Raw genomic sequence first — 20909 nt, 5'->3', positions numbered from 1 at the left:
TCCGCATCAGTCCTTGGCCTGCAAAGCATTCAAGAGGGCCTGTAATAAAGCCTTCCTGTTTTGTCAAGCTTTCATAGGAGTGCCCTAATTATTGGTTGCTGCTGTTTTACTTCTGCTGCCTTGGCTTTGTTTTAATTGTGTGGTCTGTGGCTTAATTAGATATTGCACAACAGATTACATAACATACATATTATACACACACCACTGTGCTAGTAAAATGCCCATCACGGCAGGGAAGAGAGCAGAGATGTGGCTTGTATATTTTCATTGACTTCTGGAGGGGTGTGATAAATCAGTGTGCCCCCTCCATTGCACACCCCCAGAGTTGTCTTTCAATTGAGGCTAGAGAGACTCAGGAGAGACAAAAAGAAATAATTAGTTGCAATATGCATGCTTAAAAAATGGAATTCGGTGGCACAAGAGGCAGTGATGGAGACTAACTTAGATGGCTCTGAAAGGGCTTTAGGCAAATTCGTGGAGGATAACGCTATCGGTGGCCACTAGTCATAATGACTCTGTTCTACCACCAGCAATGCGGTGTGCAGCAGTTGGGTAGAAAGGGTGAATTCCATTTGGGAGGGATTATTAGGAAACGGATTGAAAATAAATCTGCCAATACCATAATACGGGTATACAAATCCATGGTGCAACTACACTTGGGATATGGTGTGCAGTTCTTGTTGCCTTGCCTCAAAAAGGATATGTTAGAGCTGGCAAAGGTTTTAAAAAGGTCAAGCAAAATGATCAAGTGGCTAGAGCAATTCCCCTATGAGGAAAATATAGAACATTTTGGTCTTTTTACTTTAGAATAAAGGTGATTAAGAGGTGACGTGATAGAGGTTTATAAAAGTATGCACGGGGTGAAGAAAGTGGATGGAGAGAAGTTTTTCTCCCCCTCATAATTAAACCAGAACTGTCACTAGGAGCTAAAATGATGAAACTGAGGTTATCATACTTTGGACACATCATGAGAAGACATGATTCACTAGAGAAGACAATAATGCTGGGGAAAACAGAAGGGAGTAGAAAAAGAGGAAGGCCAAACAAGAGATGGATTGATTCCATAAAAGAAGCCACAGACCTGAACTTACAAGATCTGAACAGGGTGGTTCATGACAGATGCTCTTGGAGGTTGCTGATTCATAGGGTCGCCATAAGTCGCAATGGACTTGAAGGCACATAACAACAAGAATAACAACATAATAACAGAACTCATGAACACCCAGTGAAAACTGGTTGTTTTCACATTCAGGGCAGGCAAGAGGAAGGACACCGCATAGTTAACCTATCGAATTTGCTCCCACACAAGGCAGTGACGACCACCGACTTGGGCAGCTTTAAAAGAGGGTTCCACAAATTACTGAAGGAGAAAGCTAAAACAGTAGAAGAGCCTGCCAGATCAGGCCAGTGGCCCATCTAGTCTGTCATCCTGTTCTAGCAGCCAACTAGATGTATGAGGAGCCCACAAGCAGGAGCTGAGTTCAACAGAGCTCTCTCCACCCATGAACCCCGGCCTTTGGTACCCAGAGACAAAATGCCTCTGACAGTGGAGGTAGAACATAACCATCAGGATTTGCAGCCGTTTATAGCCTTCTCCTCCATGAATTTGTCTAACCTTTTTTTAAAAGCCATCCAAGTTGGTGGCCATCACTGCATCTTTTTAATTGTATCCTGTATGAAAATATTCACTCTTTTGCCCTGAGTTTTTCAGCATTTAGCTTCATTGGATGGCCCTCTCATAGTATTATGAGAGAGGATGAAAAAGGCCCCGTCCGCTCTTTCGACACCATGCAGAGCCTTTTACACACAACAGCCCTGAAGCTGGCTCAGGCCAGTGGTCCATCTCATCCAGCATCCTTTTTTGTCGCAGCAGCCAGCCGGATGCCCATGGGAAGCCCACAAGCAGGACCTGAGTGCAAGAGCACCCTCCCCTCCTGCGGTTTCCAGCAACTGGTGTTCAGAAGCATACTGCCTCCCGGCTGTGGAGGCAAAGCAGAGCCATCGTGGCTAGTAGCTATGTCTTTTAATCTAATCCTCTTTTAAAGCCATCCAAGTTGGTGGCCATCGCTGCGTCTTGTGGGAGTAAATTCCACAGTCTAATTCTGTGGAATTCCCTCCCCTTAAATATCAGACAGGCGCCATCTCTGCTATCTTTTTGGCGCCTTTTGAAGACCTTCCTCTTTCAACAAGCCTTTTAAGTTGACACCTATCCCAGTCTGCATCTGTGTTAAGATTGCTTTTAATATTTTTTTAATAATATGTTTTTAACCTTTTTTTAAAAAAAAAGTTTTTAAAGCTTTTAAAAATGTTTTTAACATTTTTTTGTTTTAATGTCTTTTTATGATGTTTTAAAGTGTTTTTAGTGTCCTGAATCTTCCAAAGTTCAGCTTCATTGGATGTCCAAGAGTTCTAGTATTGTGCAAAAGGGAGAAAAACAATCTCTGCTCACTTCCTCCATGCCATGCTTTTTTCCCACACTTTTGTCAAGGCCACCAGTGGCTAGCAGCCATGAGGGCTATATAGGCACTATCTTTTCGGCGCCTTTTGAAGACTTTCCTCTTTCAACAAGCCTTTTAAGTTAAGACCTATCCCAGTCTGTGTCTGTGTTGGAATTGCTTGTTAATATGTGTTTTTTTAATAGTATGTTTTAACTCTGTTATAAAGATGGTTTTAAAGCTTTTAAAAATGTTTTTCACATTGTTTTGTTTTAATCTATTTTAAGGTCTGTTTTTATGATGTTTTAAAGTTTTTTTAGCATTTCTGTTTGCCGCCCTGATCTCCTGCTGGGGATAGAAATCAAAGAATAAATAAATAAATGGGGCGCTCATGTGGTGAGAGCACTGTTGTGCTCAGGGCCTGTTTGCAGGCTTCCCACAGGTGTCTGATTGACAACTCACTAGGTGGGCCTTTGGTCTGATCCATCTTACATGGTCCCATTACTGCACCATCCCCAGTTTAGTTGTATTTTCTCCCGTGTAATGAGAGAGGGACCATCGCTCAACTGGTAGTTGTGTGCATGTTTTGCACGCTTAGAGTTCCTGGGTTCAGTCTCTGGCCTCACCAGTTGATCAGTGGTCGGGGGGGGGAGGGACATGTGCCTCAAATGCTGAAGAGCTGTTGCTAATCAAAGGAATAATACAAAGCTAGATGGAGAAGTAGTCTGACCTGGTATAAGGCAGCTTCCTCCTCTCCCTGCTGGGTGAAAGTAAAGGAGGGGGACACCATCAGAATTGCAAAGGGTCATGCCCTCTGCTGACTTTCTTAGTGAAAGCAAGTCATGTCAGTTGCAACCTAGAATTTCCTGGGACATAACAGGCTGCATACACACCATACATTTAAAGCACATAAATGGAGATGGACTGCGTTCAAGTCGATTCTGACTTATGGCGATCCTATGAATAGGGTTTTCATGGTAAGCAGTATTTAAAGGGAGTTTCCCATCACCTTCCTCTGAGGTTGAGAGGCAGTGACTGGCCCAAGGTCACCCAGTGAGCTTCATGGCTGTGTGGGGTTCGAACCCTGGTCTCCCAGGTCGTAGTCCAACACCTTAACCCAGCCTTTCCCAACCAGTGTGCCTCCAGATGTTGGTGGACCACAATTCCCATCTTTCCTGACCATTGGCAATGCTGGCTGAGGCTGATGGGAGTTGTGGTCCAACAACATCTGGAGGTACACTGGCTCTTAAAGCACATGGCTTTCCCCAAAGAATCCTAGTTTACCCCCTCACATAGCCACAATTCCCAGCAACCTTAACAAACTACAGTTCCCATGATTCTTTGGGGGAACTCGTGTGTTAAATGAAAGGTATGTAGGCAGCCAATGTAGCATCCGTTTACCTTTGTATGAAAGTGTTGGAGCTTGTTGTGTTAGAGTCAACAGTTTCCAGAAGCCTTGGGTCATTTTCCTCTAGACTGAAGTCCATGGTATAGTTTGAAAACCTCGAAATAGACCTGCCGGACTTTAAGGCTTGCCCCAAAGATTTAATTCCTTTCCCCAGTTTTGCTCAGTTTAGCTTGTGTGGCTTCTCTGAACAGCAACGCTGAGGGTTTTTGCCAAACACTGGCTGTGCCTGGGATCGTAGTAGAGAACAAAGAAAGATAGATATGTGCTGGGACTGATGTGCTTAAGGAAGCAAAGAGGAGGAGGAGACTGCAGCATAAGGCACCAGTGAAAGGGGGACACCTTATTTTCCATTCAACAGCTTGCTAGAGGAAGGCTCTACTGTGCTGCACCACCACCACTGCATTATTATCAGTAGTAGTAGTAATTACTAAATTTATATCACACTCTTTCTTCCAAAGGAGCCCAGGGAGGCAAACATACCAGTGAAACATTTTAACAACAAAAAAGAAAAGCATTCTGAAAAACAGTTACAGTTAAAACATTCTTTCATCCAGTGATCTCCAGGTTGCTAACTTTTCTGGAGACAGGCAGAGGGAGATAGTAACTTAGCAGAGATTAAGACGGCATCCGCACCATATTATCTGCAGTGTTATACCACTTTAAACAGTCTGGCTTCCCATAAAGAATCCTGAGAACTGTAGTTCATTAAGGGTGCAAAGAATTGTTAGGAGACCCCCTATTCCCCTCACAGAGCTCTATTGCCCTCATAGAGCTACTATTGCCAGTGTGGTTTAACGGTCAGGCTCTCTCCACAGGGCACTCCTGCATTTGTGGCTCTGTGAGGGGAATATGGGGTCTCATGACAATTCTCTGCATCGTAAATGAACTACAGTTCTCATTCCTTCAGGGAAGCCACAGCTGTTTAAAGGGGGATATGACAGTGTTTTAAATGTGTGGTGCAGATGTGGCCTTGGTGATGGCAAGGAGCCAGTACAGCTTCCACCGCCTGGTGTTTACAAAGCTTTCAACCCTGGCCTGGTTTGCCAGTCCACTGAGGCACAAATTGTGCAGCTCTTTAACATCTCATCCCTTCTTGCACATTTTGACCACCTGCTTTCCACAGACAGGCAACCCCAGTGCACAGGTCTGCCAAAAGTCGTGGAAACCAGAAGTGAGCTTTCCACAAACTCTCATGGGCTAAAAAGTTAACCAGGACGCTAACCTTTCTTTGGGGTTCCCATGAGTTGCCTAGCTGTACGCTGGCTTTCAGAGTTTGGTAGTTCAGAAACAGAGGTTGGGTTGGCAAGCAGTGAAGATGGTCCCCCCATTTTTTCCCCACCCAGAGTGGCCCAACTTTGGTGGATTTTTAACCATTTGAGTTGGGCTACAATGATATTGTCAGATATTGCAGAGCTGGAAGAGGGGCAAAGGGAGGCAGTTAGTCAGTGTAGCTTGGGAGATGTGGAAGTTGGCATGCGAGGTATATGAAGGCAATGGGCCTGGAACGTTTTCTGTTTCTTTGTGTTGGCTCATGTGAGCTTGTCTGAAGAGCTGAGGGCTTGGCATTGGAAGGGTAAGAATCATTGCTTGGCATGTTGGAACGACCCTGCCTGTGTAAAGAGACAGGAATAGCATGAGTAGGAAGAGGATGAGAGATCCAGAAGCTTAAGTTCAGGTATTGGAAAGCGTGGGAGCTGGTGGAAGAGCGATGGGAGTTGCCGTCCAGAACATATGGAGGGCACCAGGTTGGCAAAGGGTGACCCAAACAGTCATAGCAACACAATACAATGAAGCCGGAGCAGAGACACTCTGAGTAGTTTGCACATCTTCCTGTTTTCCAGAAACTTTTTAATTAGATACTCATTCATATTATACCCCCAGCGGACCACTAGCCTTAATGGACAATATAAAAACTGACAAATCACCGGGCCCGGATGGCATCCACCCGAGAGTTCTCAAAGAACTCAAATGTGAAATTGCTGATCTGCTAACTAAAATATGTAACTTGTCCCTCAGGTCCTCCTCCGTGCCTGAGGACTGGAAAGTGGCAAATGTAACGCCAAACTTCAAAAAGGGATCCAGAGGGGTTCCCGGAAATTACAGGCCAGTTAGCTTAACTTCTGTCCCTGGAAAACTGGTAGAAAGTATGATTAAAGCTAGATTAACTAAGCACATAGAAGAACAAGCCTTGCTGAAGCAGAGCCAGCATGGCTTCTGCAAGGGAAAGTCCTGTCTCAGTAACCTATTAGAATTCTTTGAGAGTGTCAACAAGCATATAGATAGAGGTGATCCAGTGGACATAGTGTACTTAGACTTTCAAAAAGCGTTTGACAAGGTACCTCACCAAAGACTTCTGAGGAAGCTTAGCAGTCATGGAATAAGAGGAGAGGTCCTCTTGTGGATAAGGAATTGGTTAAGAAGCAGAAAGCAGAGAGTAGGAATCAACGGACAGTTCTCCCAATGGAGGGCTGTAGAAAGTGGAGTCCCTCAAGGATCGGTATTGGGACCTGTACTTTTCAACTTGTTCATTAATGACCTAGAATTAGGAGTGAGCAGTGAAGTGGCCAAGTTTGCTGACAACACTAAATTGTTCAGGGTTGTTAAAACAAAAAGGGATTGCGAAGAGCTCCAAAAAGACCTCTCCAAACTGAGTGAATGGGCGGAAAAATGGCAAATGCAATTCAATATAAACAAGTGTAAAATTATGCATATTGGAGCAAAAAATCTGAATTTCACATATACGCTCATGGGGTCTGAACTGGCGGTGACCGACCAGGAGAGAGACCTCGGGGTTGTAGTGGACAGCACGATGAAAATGTCGACCCAGTGTGCGGCAGCTGTGAAAAAGGCAAATTCCATGCTAGCGATAATTAGGAAAGGTATTGAAAATCAAACAGCCGATATCATGATGCCGTTGTATAAATCTATGGTATGGCCGCATTTGGAATACTGTGTACAGTTCTGGTCGCCTCATCTCAAAAAGGATATTCTAGAGTTGGAAAAGGTTCAGAAGAGGGCAACCAGAATGATCAAGGGGATGGAGCGACTCCCTTACGAGGAAAAGTTGCAGCATTTGGGGCTTTTTAGTTTAGAGAAAAGGCAGGTCAGAGGAGACATGATAGAAGTGTATAAAATTATGCATGGCATTGAGAAAATGGATAGAGAAAAGTTCTTCTCCCTCTCTCATAATACTAGAACTCATGGACATTCAAAGAAGCTGAATGTTGGAAGATTCAGGACAGACAAAAGGAAGTACTTCTTTACTCAGCGCATAGTTAAACTATGGAATTTGCTCCCACAAGATGCAGTAATGGCCACCAGGTTGGACGGCTTTAAAAAGAGATTAGACAAATTCATGGAGGACAGGGCTATCAATGGCTACTAGCCGTGATGGCTGTGCTCTGCCACTCTAGTCAGAGGCAGCATGCTTCTGAAAACCAGTTGCTGGAAGCCTCTGGAGGGGAGAGTGTTCTTGCACTCGGGTCTTGCGGGCTTCCCCCAGGCATCTGGTTGGCCACTGTGAGAACAGGATGCTGGACTAGATGGGCCACTGGCCTGATCCAGCAGGCTCTTCTTATGTTCTTATGTTCTTAATGATATTTCTGCCTCTTGTAGCAATTTTAGTGCACTGCGCTAGATGCTGTATGACTCTTAATTGAATTTTTCTTTTTTCCCCTTTTATTTCTTATATATTGTATTTTATTGTACTACGATTCCGTAGAATTCAGATTGTAATACAGTATAATAAAAAGCAATAATAATACAATTAAAATCCAATATGTATATTATGAGAGCCGGTGTGGTGTAGTGGTTAGAGTGTTGGACTACAACCTGGGAGACCAGGGTTCGAATCCCCACATAGCCATGAAGCTCACTGGGTGACCTTGGGCCAGTCACTGCCTCTCAGCCTCATGAAAACCCTATTCATAGGGTCACCATAAGTCAGAATCGACTTGAAGGCAGTACATTTACATTTTATGAATATTGAACGCAGTGGATGTGCTGATTTCCCATCTTCAACCACAAATGCACAGGCAAGACACAGACCACCTGGATGAGGCTGTCAGTCCATACATTGCTGCATGGGATTGGAAAATATAGTTGCCCTTGTTTTTGTTTCCATAATCTCTTGAGCAGTAGAAACCCTGAGTTCTGGTATTATGAGAGAAGAGGCTGTAGCTCAGTGGGTAGGGCACCTGCTTTTCATGCAGAAGGTCCCAGGTTCAATCTCCACCATCTCCAGGTAGGGCTGGGAGAGACTCCTGCCTGACACCCTGGAGAGCCACTGCCAGTCAGAGTAGACAGTACTGAGCTAGATGGGGGAATGGTCTGACTCAGTAAAAGGCAGCTCTTCATATTTCTGTGTTTTCCATAACTTGTGACCAAGTCCCCCGTTGGCCTTAAACACAATATATTTTCCAAGATCTGGTCTCTTCCTCATAATGAGTCCCCCCTCACCCCCCAATGGTGGGAGAAATTTATTTCATTATTTCAGCCACGATGGTATTCCCAGATGGGTAACATTTATATTGTACCCCTGTTTTGATTTTAACTAGGAATAAATTGGTGGGGGGGGCAGGGTGGGGGGGACAAGGTAGTTTTCCTCTGGTCCCTGATGCAGTTCAGTCTCATCTCTGCAGAAGGAGCTGCACATGGAATTTGAGGGTGGCTAACAGCTGGTATAGCACAGTGGGGAGGAGAGCCTGGCTGGGAGTCCAGAGTCTGTGAGTTCAAATCCCCGCTTGTGTCTCCTGGGTGTCAAGGGCCAGCTAAAGATCACCCCCACAGTGAGTGGCTCAGGGGTTACGTGCCCTGCCACCTGTGCAGCCGTGGGCAAGCTGCATAGTCTCAGTTGTCCCCCAGCTGGCAGTTGGGGACAAGGAAGGGGCTGGCTTGTGCAGCTGTGGCAAGCTGAGCAGGCCCTAGCCAGCTGGGGAGGACTAGCCTCAGAGGGAGGCAATGGTAAACCCCCTCTGAATACCACTTACCATGAAAACCCTATTCATAGGGTAGCCATAAGTCGGGATCGACTTGAAGGCAGTCCATTTCCATTTTCACTGGTACATGTGGTGGTTGTCTTTCTTTTTGTCCCAATGACCCTCACTCAGTGTGACAAACCATAATTTAAAAAAATGAACACTAAAACAGCCCGAGTAACATAGAGCATGGCTGCCCCTGTTCTGTGTGAGATAAGACAGGTGCCCACTGTCTGCACTTTCTGGAAACGATTGCAGATATTTTGGTTATGACGGACTTTCCCAGCTGGGTCTCTGCCATGGGTGTCTATTTTGGTTTTGTTTCATTTTGAAATATATCTGTTGCTTTTTATGTTTTTAACTGTTTTTGATGTGCTTATTTTATTGTACATCGCCTTGAGATGCTTGTGTAGAAGCCTGCTGGGAGGAAGGGCGGGTTATAAATCGAATAATAGATGAATCAAATAAATAATAATAAAACAATAAGAATTCAGCAATAACAAGACTTTGATCCAAATAATGTAAAACCACTGGAAGCATTGCAAATGAAGCCAGCAATTTATCTCTTGGAAGCCTGGCCAAATAGGAACGAGCTGTCCTCCTGCAGCTGTTGATGCCACAGATGATGGTGGTGGTGGTTGCTATTATTATTATTATTAATTAAATTTATAGCCCACCTTTCCTCCCAGAAGGAACCCAGGGCAGCAAAGAAAAACACTAAAAACATCTTTAAAACATCTTTTTTAAAAAATAATTAAAAATCCCAGCACAGATGCTGTTCTGTCGAATCTCCCAAGGCAAGGAATTCCACCAATTTAGAGGCTTTGTTGAAATAGTGTATAAAACTTTAGCTAGGTAGCTCAGTGGGATTCTTACGGGTTTCGATTTCTGGTTTAAAAGTTTACATGTTCAATTGTGGAGAATATCAGACGGGTAAACAGTTAAGCAAATGAGGCAAAAGTAGGAGGGGGGGGGTCCTGCTTTTTTAATCTATGTCCTGCAAGCTAATCAAAACTCGGACAGGGTTGAGCAAACAGAACCTGAAAGGTGTGTGCGCTGTTCTTTTTTTTAAAAAACAAAGGAGTAGCCATGTTAGTCCCTTGCTCAAAAGCCAAAGTGTCCTGCGGCACCTTAAAGACTTAACAAATAGCTGACATAATTGTATTAACTCGTGTATTGGGCAATATCTCAGCAATTGTCACCTGTCTGCTCCTGAATGATCAAGGGGATGGAGCAACTCCCCTGAGAGGAAAGGTTGCAGCATTTGGGGCTTTTTAGTTTAGAAAAAAGGCAAGTTAGAGGCAACATGACAGAAGTGTGAAAAATTGCGCATGGATGGAGAAAGTGGATAAGGAAACGTTTTTTTTCCTCTCTCATAGCACTAGAACTCATGGACATCCGACAGAGCGGATTGTTAGAAGATTCAGGGCAGACAAAAGAAAGCATTTCTTCACACAGCACGTAGTTAAACTAGGGAATTCCCTCCCATAAGAGGCAGTGATGGCCACCAGCGTGGAGGGCTTTAAAAGACTATTAGACAAATTCATGGAGGATGAGGCTATCAGCGCCTACAAGCCGTGATGGCTATGCTGTGCCATAGCCGGAGACAGTGTGGTTTGAATACCAGTTGCTGGAAACTGCAGGAGGGGAGAGTGCTCTTGCACTCAGGTCCTGTTGGTGGGCTTCACACAAAAGGCGTCTATTTGGCCACTGTGAGAACAGGATGCTGGACTAGATGAGCTGCTGGCCTGATCCAACAGGGCTCCTCCTGTGTTTTTATGTAAAGGTGTGCCTGTTTAACATATATTTACACTAATTGTCACTGACTATAATTTTTGCATCTCATTGCCATTCATTTCCCATCTTGCAACTAAACGATATATCTGTCATCCAAGATTTGACTTCACACATCTGCCAAAGTGGGCTTGAGTCCGCTGAAGCGTATGCCATAAATAAATGTGTTGATCTTCATAATTTGTCACAAGACTCTTCGATCTTTTTTTTTTTTTAAAGGCTCCAGTGATCCCTACCATCTCCAGTGAAAAGGGTATCAGATAGCATGTCAGACCTTGTTGAGGTACTGCCAATCAGAGTAGGTGATACTGGGATAATATACCGATGGTGTAACTCTGTATAAGGCAGGTTGCAACATGGAACCCAACATGGGGAAGGGATGTGACTCTGTGATAGAGGACTTGCTTTTCATGCAGAAGAGCCAATCACCTGGAGAGCCAGTGTCAGAGTAGGTGAAGCTGACGCTGAGTAAGACAGATTCTTATGTCCATTCATCAATGACAGAAACTTGTGTCATTGGGGAAGCGCTTAACATGAATGAAACTACATTGTCTGCACAGGGAGAAGGAACTTGCAGTTTGATTTCTTGTTGGTTGTTAAATTTCCATCCCACATTTCCACAAAGCGGAGCTCATGGTGGCTAAGAGCAGTAAAATATCAGAGAGGAAAATACTGTGTGGCTGGCAACTGGGAAAGGTAATTTGTATGCCAGTTCTCTATAACCTTGTGCAAGTTTCCAGGCTTCAGTGGACCTAATAGTGTGGTCTGTTTGGTGCATGGTTGGGGAGACAGAGGATCAAAAAAAAAAAAGCAACGGCACTTATTAGAACTCTTGTTATGAATTCCAAAATCCATACTGGGGCAATATCGTTACTGGACTACTCAAAATGTGCAGCTTGTGAGAAATGTTCCCCTTTCCAAATTCTTAATAGTGACCCAAAATAGTGGCTGGTTGCTATGCCAAGTTGAAAGTTGTAGAGCAGGGCTGGGGAACTGGATCTGGCCGGGGGGATGCCAGACACTGATGTCTCCCAATCCCCCATGGGGGGCGCCCACCTGTCAATCACTGGACATCACCGTGATATCGGGAGGAAGCATTTCCCTTTGCAGCCTCACTTGAATCCAAACCGGCCTACAAAGAACAATGTTCCTTTGCAGATCAGCTAGGCTGCAAAAATAAATAAATAAATCCTTGCCTTGTAGCCGATTCCAGCGGGGGATTGAAATCAGCAATAATCAGTGCTGTTGCTGCCCACACTTCTGGCAGGGGTCGGTTGCACTCAGGAGCTACGATCAGGAGCTACGATCAGGAGCTCCCATATGGAACCAATCCATTATTTGGATTAACCAGTCCATTATTTGGATTGTATTTGGTGCAAAGTTTTAAAAGGCATCAAATACAAGCCCCACTTGCCAAGGAACAATCTGGAGCTCGCTTTAAGAGTTCTGGTGGTTCTTTTGCAGCCTCCTTCGTTACCTTCCCCATACCAGATGTCGCATATGATGTCAGATGTAGGGCAGATGGGTGTGGTTTTGGGGAGGACCGATTGCCAGGCCCAGCTTGGTCCATAGGCTGGAGATTCCCCACCGTTGTCACAGACCCCTGAACTGTTGTTTTGCTGCTGTTCAGTTCTATGTCCCCAGTTGCCCAGAAACTCCTGCTTCTGCCCTTTCTCCTCCTTTCTTGCCTCCCTGAATTTATTTATTTATCTGTTTATTTAAGCCATTTCTATACCAATATATATAAAAATCTCTAAGCGGTGTACAGAAGATAAGACACAAATATTATAAAAATATGCAATAAAAGACCTTGTTTTAGTCATTTTTGACATACAATGAATGCTGTGGGGTAAGCAGGCCCAGCACTAGCAGGTGGCTGAAAAGATGGAGATCCTGTTCTGTAATGCGCACCAGTGTTGGATCACAGCAATCCTATGCTGCTGTGGATTATAGAATGGGAGCTCCGCCCTGCCAGGAAACAGCTGTCCTCCATGCAGGCGGCACCAGCGTAAGTAGGCCTACGCTGCAGTAGCGCACCACATGCAGATGCCTGCTGTCACCCAAAATGATGGTTGGAATCCCTAAGGGGTTAACATGGGAAGGCAGGCTGACCTATTTAAGCCTGTGGTGCCTGCATCAGGAAGGGGTTTGGGGGAACATAGCAATGTGGGCTCAGGGCAGTCTGGTGGCCAAGAATCCTGTCATGCCTGGTTCCAGACCTGGGGGCAAGCTCTCCTGCGGGACTAAAGAGTGCCCGTCTGTTGTTGTTACATAAATAATGTGCTGCCAGTCAGGACTAGATTTAACCAGAGGTGAACCTCTGACTTGTGAGCCAATATTGGCCCACCAAAAGCTCCAGTTTGGCCTGTGAGGCCACTTCCCCCCTCCCCCCAAAAAACCATGCCCATCTGTGAATCAGCCAGCATCACTGGATGAATGCAGCTGGGCTTGATCCTGCTTGGCGCTGCTTTCCCAGGAGATTCCTGCAGAAAGCAGGATTGAACCCTCAGCTTATCTGCTGAGAGTTCAATCCTGCAGGATGCTAGTGAAGCAGGCCCTTCCTCCCACCCCGCAGGTCAGGGCGGGAGGAGAAGAAGGTGTGGCCTGTCGGGCCAAAAAGGTTCCCCCATCCTCACCTTTGAAAGTTTTGGGGCACAGGTCTCTCAAGCACCAAAAATTACTTGCCTGGAAAAAGATTTACCAGCCTGTTTTTTTCACTCACTTAAGCTGGGCTGGCAAAGGAGGAATGGAGCACTCAGCCGATCTTTTGCTAGCCCCACTTCTGAGTAAAAGGCAGGCTTGTAAAAAAAAAGTCTTGCACGCTAGAAATGCCTCCTTTGCAAGCCCCCTCAGCTTATGTGCTGGGGCATGGAGGAAGGTGAATGTACTCTTGTGTGTTCAGCATGGAAAGCAAGTGGGTGGGTGGAGGAGTGACTGGGCGCTCTGGCCCTCTGCTGCCTGCCCACTGCATTTCTTGGCTGGATGCGCAGGATGGGGGCTTCCTTCTCTTTTCCCTGCCCAGAAATGCAGGAGGTTGCAACCTGAACCTGCTTGAATGTTGAGAGACCCTTTTCCAAGGCTTCCCTTTCCTCGGTGGTGAGAGGCAGGTGGCCGCTGTGAATATGGCCTTTTCAGTGGTGACACCCCCATTTGTGGAATTCTCTACCCAGAGAGGCTCATCTGTTTTATGTCTGGGGGGGGGGGGAGCTTTTCAATTGTCCAGGCCTCTTAGTCCACATCAGTGCTCTTCTCTCTTAGGCTGTTGCACAGCTTTTGCTCATGTTTGGAGTTCGTCATGTGATTTTACTGTGCACCTTGAACTAGTTTTTTTAAAGGCAGGGCAGGATTTCAAATAAATCAAGAGAATGTGAGTAGGGAGCTACGTGTGTATGTGCAGAAAGCCTGCAAGCATGAATGTGTTGATCCCAATGTAGGTCAGAGCCAAGGTGGGGAATATTTTGGGACATTGGCTTCTGTCAACCAACTCCTGGCTGTTTTCTCTTTGATTGCTGGGCGCACGCATTATCTGTGATGTGTACTGCTCTGGATCCAGCATTCTGCATTCATCTACCTGCGTGTAGAACCAGACAAGTTAGCCAGCTCTCCCTCTCCCTTCAGCCAGCCTCCCCTTCCTCTCTCTTGCTGCTCCTCCAGGCCCTTGGCACGTTGCCATTCAGAGCTGGAGTACTCTGCCTTGCAAAGCTGCCAGTTTAAGTGATTATATTACGATTCCCCGTAGAGTTGGCCTCCCTTTTCTCTTCTTCAACCCACCCACCCCCCTTCCTTTTCCTAAAGTGGCACATGAGATTGCTAATTGAAGGCAGACATTTGCCGCTTGGAACAGGACTGGGACGCATCACATTGCCGCCTTTCCCTTCACTGGATTCCCACCCCTCGACCCTCAAAGACGCCACTTTCCAATTGGAAAAGGTGCCGGCGGCGGCAGCAGCAACCGTCAGGAGGGGCACCCCTTTAAGGTAGGTCTGGATGTCAAAAAGAAGCAAGCAGGCCAGCCTAAGTGGAGTTTCTCTGGAAGTGCAAGAGTCTTCCTCTTGTGTGGCTCTTCCTCTCTCTTGCTGCCGTCCACCCCCGCCTGGGAAGTTCCGGGAGATTTATTGGCCTTGCTTGAGAGAATCTGGTTGGGAAAGTGAGCTTGGTGAAAGAGCTGAAGACTTGCAGCTGTTGGCTTAAGGAGAAGAGGGGGTTTGGAGGGGAAATCCCAGCAAACAGCATTGGTGAGCGTTTTTTCTTCCCTCTTTCCATTCCTCTCCCTCCAGCTTTCTCTCCCTGTTGCAGCCAGGGTAGGCTGGGGATAAGCGAGGAGGAGGTGGAGGTGGCGGCACTCTGGCAGTGGAAGCCAAGCCGCTTGGAAGGGAAAGTCCCTGCGTTATCCGCTTCCAAAGACAAACTCTTTAAAACGTGGAGGCTGTGTGTGACTTGTGCATTGGGCTCGATTCTTACAAGCTGGAGGAATCCAAAGGGCCTGTAGGAAAGACATGCATGATGCAGACTTTAGGAAGTTCCCCTTCAAAGCTGCCCCGATTTATTTATTATTATTTATTATTTATTAAACTTATATACCGCCCGACTAGCCATAGCCCTCTGGGCGGTGAACAACAAAATACAATAAAATGAACAATATAATACAATAACAATAAAGCAATCAAAATCAATAACAGCAAACAAATTAAATTAAGTTAAAATGCAAAAAGTTAAAATGCTTTGGGAAAGAGGAAGGTTTTAACTTGGCACCGAAAGGATAACAATGTTGGCGCCAAGCAAACCTCCTCGGGGAGACTGTTCCACAGTTCGGGGGCCACCACTGAGAAGGCCCTAGATCTTGTCACCACCCTCCGGGCCTCTCTATGAGTCGGGACCCGGAGGAGGGCCTTCGTAGCAGAACGTAGTGTACGGGCCGGTTCATAGCGGGAGAGGCGTTCCGACAGGTATCGTGGTCCCGCACCATATAAGGCTTTATAGGTTTGATTTGAGCAGCGTGGTCACTTGCACAAGTTGATAGTCCACCCAGTGTTGCACAAGCTGCCGTGCAGAAAAGAGGTGGGAGGTGCAGTCGCTGTTGCGGAGGGTGTGGAATCTTCACTACACTACACCATTTTGCTGAAGCCGAGCCGGTCTGGGTCTGGTCAGTACCTGGATGGGTGATGGTTTGGGAACCACTTGCATGCCGCCTGGAGTTCCATGATGGTGGGAAGGTGGAGCACAAAGGCAAGAAAATAAATCAATACCCTGAATAAATAAATAAAATAAATCAATACCCAATATCACTGAACACCAAAGTCAGGATCATTCAAACCATGGTATTCCCGATCTCTATGTATGGATGTGAAAGTTGGACAGTGAAAAAGGCAGATAAGAGAAAAATCAACTCATTTGAAATGTGGTGTTGGAGGAGAGCTTTGCGGATACCATGGACTGCAAAAAAGACAAATAATTGGGTGTTAGAACAAATTAAACCAGAACTATCACTTGAAGCTAAAATTTTGAAACTGAGGTTATCATACTTTGGACACATAATGAGAAGACACGATTCACTAGAAAAGACCTTAATGCTGGGAAAAACAGAAGGGAGTAGAAAAAGAGGAAGGCCAAAGAAGAGATGGATTGGTTCCATAAAGGAAGCCACAGACCTGAACTTACAAGATCTGAACAGGGTGGTTCATGACAGATGCTCTTGGAGGTCGCTGATTCATAGGGTCCTGATAAGTCGTAGTTGACTTGAAGGCACATAACAACAACAACAACAGATTGATAAAACGGAGAAGAGGCTGGGGATTGAGTTTTTCTGCAAGATTTCTTTCTGTTGTATTTGTGTTGCCTCCCCCCCTCCGTGGTTTGGTGTCATATTTTTGCCTTGCCTTTTAACTTACTGTTAATCCGTCCAGAGGATATTTTATGGAGAGGAATACAAGTGCTTTAGTAAAATAAATGAAGTAATAATGGAGATTAAATAGGGGAGAGTCGAGTAGCTAACTGCAGAGTGGGTAGGAAGTTTGCCCCCACAGTCTCTCTGATAGATGGTTGACTTAGCCCCAGATCCCAAAATATTCACATGCATCCTTGAAGCACCTCTTGGTTTCTTCTGCAGCTGGGGTGAAGAACCCATGGCCTTCTTGATGATGTTGGATTCCAAACTCCCATTAGACCCAGACAGCACAGCCAACAGTCAGGAATGATGGGAGTTGTAGTCCAACAGCATCTGTAGGGCACCAGGTCAGCAAAGGATGTCCCAGTTCCTAAATGCAGCCTGCACCATCCTAATGCCCTCTACATGTTGTTGAACTACAGCCACATCCACGCTGTACATGTAAAGCATTCTCATGCCACTTTAAGAGTCATGTAGAATCCTGGGAACTGTAGTTTAAGTGTGCTGGGAATTGTAGGCCTGTGGGGTTGCACCCTTAACACACTATAGTTCCTAGGGTTCTTGGGGGGAGGGCAGCAATGACTGGTGGGGTAAGAGTGCTTTAAATGTATATATGACCTACAACTCCCATCAGCCCCAGCCAGCATGGCCAGTAGCCAGCGATAATGGGAACTGTAGATCAGCATCCTCTGGCGGGCCTCATTTTTCCCACCTCTGCCCTGTGGGGCCCTGAGCACTAAAACACACACAAACAGCAGCAGAGGCCCTGTCAAAATTCTCCCTTTATGCACCTTATGTCCTTGCCCTCAGTGTGTGAACTTCAGATGTGGACAAACAGAGCTCCGCATGTGTAAGTGAGCATAGGAGGTCCAGCCAGTCGACCTGTGGATCAACCTTAGGATAGGACTTAGCACTGAGCATCCAAGTAAAAAAAAAATGGTACATCCAAGTGAAATGGGAATGGACTGCCTTCAAGTCGACCCTGACTTATGGCGACCCTATGAATAGGGTGTTCATGGTAAGCGGTGTTCAGTGGGGATTTTACCATTGCCTCCCTCTGAGGCTGAGAGGCAGTGACTGGCCCAAGGCTACCCAGTGCTATCTTCCTCCTGTCGTCGTCCCCCCACCTCGGAGGAAATTATTCCTAACACAGGATGTGCAACCAGTGCAGAAGTAAGGAATGCCGTTACAGGCGGGCCCTGCTTATACGGCAGGTTCCATTCTGGACTGCCACCGTAAAGCGGAAATCGCCGTAAAGCAAAAGCTATTGAAAATAATGGGGCGCATTGCGCGAAAATGTTGCAAAAGCGGCCTTAAAATGGGAATTTCCCCCCATTGAAAGCCGCCACATCAGCGGAACGCCGGAAAACGGAACACCGGTAAGCGGGGCCCTACTGTACTAATACAGCCTTCCCCAACCTGGTGCTCTCTATATGTTTTGGATGACAATTCCCATCAGCCCCAGCCTACACAGCTGAGCATCATATGGACCTGCTGGCTGGGGCTGATGGGAGTTGTAGTCCAAAACATGCTGGAGGGCACCAGGTTGCCAGGGAGGCTGCGCTAATCAACCAGTTAGCTTTTGTCCATGAAACTGCAACTTTAGTTGGCTGATAAGTCTGAGAAGTAAAATGCTGACAGGTCCACAGATTTTGGGCCAATGATCTGCCAATGATCTGTTCCTTCCCTCCTTGGAAGGAGGCATGTGTGACAACCAGCGCAAAGTGACCCTCGCCACCTTAATGCATTGGGGGAGGGCAGGTCCTTGGTCCATCTCACTCGGTTTTGTCAACCCTGCCTGGAGATGCTGGGAACTGGATCCAGGACCTTCTGCATGCAAAATAGATGCTCTACTCCTGAGCTGTGACCAAACAAGAGCCTGGGCCATTGTTTCTCATGTGCGCTGGGGCTTCTTGCATAGCGTGGATGATACAGGAAGGAGCAGCGCTGCCCAAATACTCTCTCTCTCTGCAGTCATTTGTGACCGAGTAAGATTGTCTTCCAAAATTAACAATGGATCCATCTGAATCTGTATCCACCGCCAATGTGCCATTCCATGACTAGGGGCTTCTGGATTTCACAGTCCCATTTGCCAATCATCACAGGACTTTTGTTATGGAAGACGCCTGTGTGCGAATTTGTTTCATGTGTGGAGATCGGCGCACGATGATCAACACACAATCTTGACAGAAAAAGGCTTTGATCCAATGACATGGGATACCACGACGATTGGAAGTCTTTTATCTGCTGCAGCCTTCATCTGCCTTCACAGCTGTTGCAACATACGCATGCTTATCCTCTGCCTGTTCTGCTGTTGAGGACATTCTTGGATCGTTCTTTGTCTGGTTCCTCTCCCTTGACCTTACCGCCATGGGTGACCCTGCTGGGAGTGCATGACTCCTGACGGCATCGCTCACAGGGTTCATTGGAACACGCAAGCCCACTCACCACTGTAAGGCGACGATATAACACTGTAAGGACTGTGGCTGAAGTACGCAGAGATCTTTTGTGGAGCGGGTGGTGGCTCTTGTCTCATGCCTAGAGGAGGGCCCTGTACTTCCCCCCGTTTGACACGCATGCAGCAATCTCCAGAATTAAACTCATGGTCTCCCCTGGCAACAGCGTTGGTAGACCCCTGAAGACAATAATATGAGCTCCCCACTTCATCCGGGGAGGGCATGTCACTCATCAGCACACACATTCCTGCATTTATTTATCCGTTTTGTTCCTCTTTCTCCCACCCACCCACTCACCCCAGACTTTCTCCTCTCCGCTGCAGAGAAGCAAAATGTCAGTTCCTTCTGCTCCTAGAAATACATAGAGATTTCTTCCAGGAATGGCATTTGGCGGGACGGTTCTGGTTCATGAGTAATCAGGGAAGCCTGCTAAAGGCACGTCTTCCTTTCCCTCCTCCTCCTCAGTGAGAGAACTTTAGCCAGGTCACTATAAACACATGCTCTCTGCCAAGCCCTCTGTGTGCATGCACGCGTATTTGGGTATGTTTTTATTTTTTTAACCAGAGGAAGTGAGGGAAGAAGGGGAGGAAAAAGAGGAAGGTGAATTCCGGCATGTGCATTTTGAATGACACGTCCGTCCTTTTTATAGCAAATGCCATTTCCTTTCGCTTCCAAATGCAGAAGCCTTGTTACTCCTCTGCCTGTTTCCTGCCAGAGTGGCAGATGGCTGCAGCTATTGATGGCTTTTGTTCATTGAGGGAAAATGTCTATATAGATGGCACTGTGCGGCTTCCACCTTCCTCACCACTTCTCTCTTCCCACCCACCCCTCCACCTCCGGGGGGGGGGACACATCCCATCTTTCCAGCTTCCACTTAGAGCATATTTATGCAGATGTTGGGGGCCTGGGCCTCCTCCCTGTCATCTCCTCCCTATAACCCTTTCATCTTTACATCCTGCTTTTCACCACACCCTTCCGCTCACTGGGAATTGGGTGGACTTTGCTTTCCTGTTGCTCTTCTTGTTGTGCCGGGAGGAGCGTGCACACCCAGCGGCTTCTTTTTCTTCCTTTTCCTTTGTGTGTATGTGTCTAGACAACAATCCTTGAAATCGCAAGTGGAGAGGAAGGCCGGCGAGTTCTAGAGCCAAGCTTGAAACCTCAAGCCACAGTGACGCCAAGCAAAGATCCTCACAACTGCGCAGCATAGTTCAGGGTGGGCCCGAGGCCTCTGCTATGTCATTGGCTTTTAAACCTTTGGAAAAACCCTCCCCCAATTTGTTTTCCCTCTATTAAAAAAGAAAATAAATTTTATTGTGGTTCCTAACACACACACAAAACTTGAGACAAGTTTGAAGGGGGGGGGGAACTTCCAGAAATTTTAAAAACAAATCATAAAATGATTAATGCTCCTGTTTTCATTAATACACTATGTTGTTGTTACGTGCCATCAAGTCGATTACGACTTATCAGGACCCTATGAGTCAGCGACTTCCAATAGCATCTTTTATAAACTACCCTGATCAGATCTTGTAAGTTCAGGTCTCTGGCTTCCTTTATGGAATCAATCTATCTCTTATTTGGCCTTCCACTGTTTCTACTCCCTTCTGTTTTCCCCAGCAATATTGTCTTTTCATTTTAGCTTCTAGTGATAGTTCTGGTCTAATTTGTTCTAACACCCAATTATTTTTCTCAGTCCATGGTATCTGCATGGCTCTTCTCCAACACTACATTTCAAATGAATTGATTTTTCTCTTAACCCCTTTTTTTACTGTCCAACTTTCACATAAATATAGAGATCAGGATATACTATATATATCCTAAATATATTAATATGTGCAAATATATAAATGCATTCTCTAAATATCATTAATATCTTTGTCTATAAATATTGAAGAAAAAGTACAGAATTTGTGCATATAAATATATGTGTCTTATAAAGATTGAAAGGACTGGAAA

At 45.9% G+C, this 20909-nt stretch overlaps 1 protein-coding gene across 6 annotated transcripts in view; it reads left to right on the top strand.

Annotated features, from left to right (window-relative positions):
• The window catches only part of PTP4A3 (protein tyrosine phosphatase 4A3), a 149602-nt gene that overhangs the window by 52889 nt on the left and 75804 nt on the right, over positions 1-20909 (top strand). The window contains exon 1 of one of the 6 annotated variants that reach the window (XM_061607060.1): positions 14469-14590. The exons of the other annotated variants lie outside the window; for them this stretch is intronic. The gene's annotated coding sequence lies outside the window, so the exon portion shown is untranslated. Of the gene's footprint in view, positions 1-14468; positions 14591-20909 lie in introns of those variants that run through there. 6 annotated transcript variants of the gene reach the window in all.

Source organism: Rhineura floridana, chromosome 1 (assembly GCF_030035675.1).
Source record: "Rhineura floridana isolate rRhiFlo1 chromosome 1, rRhiFlo1.hap2, whole genome shotgun sequence".
NCBI classification, from domain to species: Eukaryota; Metazoa; Chordata; class Lepidosauria; order Squamata; family Rhineuridae; genus Rhineura; species Rhineura floridana.
This window is presented reverse-complemented; position numbering and strand designations above follow the sequence as displayed.